Source organism: Nerophis ophidion, linkage group LG08 (genome assembly GCF_033978795.1).
Source record: "Nerophis ophidion isolate RoL-2023_Sa linkage group LG08, RoL_Noph_v1.0, whole genome shotgun sequence".
NCBI classification, from domain to species: Eukaryota; Metazoa; Chordata; class Actinopteri; order Syngnathiformes; family Syngnathidae; genus Nerophis; species Nerophis ophidion.
The window spans coordinates 3,727,022-3,729,022 of record NC_084618.1 but is presented as its reverse complement, the minus strand read 5'-3'; the positions used below and the strand labels follow the sequence as shown (position 1 = coordinate 3,729,022).

The 2,001-nt window shown below is 31.9% G+C and overlaps 1 non-coding gene across 1 annotated transcript; it reads left to right on the top strand.

Annotated features, from left to right (window-relative positions):
* Positions 1-1,571: 1,571 nt before the first annotated feature.
* Positions 1,572-1,665, top strand: trnai-uau (transfer RNA isoleucine (anticodon UAU)). The gene is made up of 2 exons: positions 1,572-1,609; positions 1,630-1,665. It is a non-coding gene; the product is annotated as a tRNA-Ile (tRNA).
* Positions 1,666-2,001: the final 336 nt, after the last annotated feature.

Below are 2,001 nucleotides of genomic sequence, written 5' to 3'. Positions count from 1 at the left end.
AAAATTTAAAATGTCAAAATGCTTACATTTTTCCGCGTGCAGCCCTCTGTGGAAAAAGTTTGGACACCCCTGTTATAGACGATCTTTGACAAAAGTTAATATTTTTTTTACATGAATATGTTTTATATCTGCACATTTTTTTGTACTTGAGTAAAATTCCAGCAATTTATATTTGGAAATACATCCACTAAAGCAGGGGTCACCAACACCAGGTCGCCCGTAAGGACCAGATGAGTCGCCCGCTGCCCTGTTCTAAAAATAGCTCAAATAGCAGCACTTACCAGTGAGCTGCCTCTATTTTTTAAATGTTATTTATTTACTAGCAAGCTGGTCTCGCTTTGCTGGACATTTTTAATTCTAAGAGAGACAAAACTCAAATAGAATTTGAAAATCCAAGAAAATATTTTAAAGACTTGGTCTTCACTTGTTTAAATAAATTCATTTTTTTTTTAACTTTGCTTCTTATAACTTTCAGAAAGACAATTTTAGAGAAAAAATACAACCTTAAAAATGATTTTAGGATTTTTAAACACATATACCTTTTTACCTTTTAAATTCCTTCCTCTTCTTTCCTGACAATTTAAATCGATGTTCAAGTATTTTTTATTTTTTTTTGTTAAGAATAATAAATACATTTTAATTTAATTCTTCATTTCAGCTTCTGTTTTTTCGACGAAGAATATTTGTGAAATATTTCTTCAAACTTATGATTAAAATTCAAAAAAATTACTCTAGAAAATCTGTACAATCGAATTTAAATCGTATTTCAAAGTTTTTGAATTTATTTTTAACATTTTTGTTCTGAAAATCTAGAAGAAATAATAATTTGTCTTTGTTAGAAATATAGCTTGTTCCAATTTGTTATATATTCTAACAAAGTGCAGATTGGATTTTAACCTATTTAAAACATGTCATCAAAATTCTAAAATTAATCTTAACCAGGAAAAATGACTAATGATGTTCCATAAATTATTTTTTTAATTTTTTCAAAAAGATTCGAATTAGCTAGTTTTTCTCTTCATTTTTTTCGGTTGAATTTTGAATTTTAAAGAGTCGAAATTGAAGATAAACTATGCTTCAAAATTAAATTTTCATTTTTTTCATGTTTTCTCCTCTTTTAAATCGTTCAATTAAGTGTTTTTTTCATCATTTATTCTCTACAAAAAAAACGTCCGTAAAAGGAAAAAAATGTACGACGGAATGACAGACAGAAATACCCATTTTTTGTGTATATATATATATATATATATATATATATATATATATATTTTATTAAAGGTAAATTGAGCAAATTGGCTATTTCTGGCAATTTATTGAAGTGTGTATCAAACTGGTAGCCCTTGGCATGAATCAGTACCCAAGAAGTAGCTCTTGCTTTCAAAAAGGTTGCTGACCCCTGCTTTAGAGCAAAAAAAAAAAAAAGCAGCTGAGTTTTATGAGGCGGATTTCACACGACGACGACCTGACGATAGGATGTCCTACTTTATGATCGGCAAGCGAACGCACCGCGGTCAGAACTACTACCGGCTTGAATGTTTACAATAACATCTTCAAACAGGTTCTAAAACGAAGCTCCAGTGGCGCAATCGGTCAGCGCGCGGTACTTATATGACAGTACATAGCACAGCAATGCCGAGGTTGTGAGTTCGAGCCTCACCTGGAGCACAGTTTTAATCCGCACGACACCGTGGAATTTCACGGACTAAACAACTTCCGGTGAATGTAATTATCCACTAAACCTTGACCGTGAACGTCACACTATTAACCTGCTCTTTCACTTTGTCTCTGCTGCTAATCACATCTTTTACACTCTTTATGTCAGGGGTCAGCAACCTTTTTGAAAGCAAGAGCTACTTCTTGGGTACTGATTAATGCCAAGGGCTACCAGTTTGATACACACTTCAATAAATTGCCAGAAATAGCCAATTTGCTCAATTTATCTTTAATAAATACATCTATATATATATAAAAAATGGGTATTTCCGTCTGTCATTCGTCGTA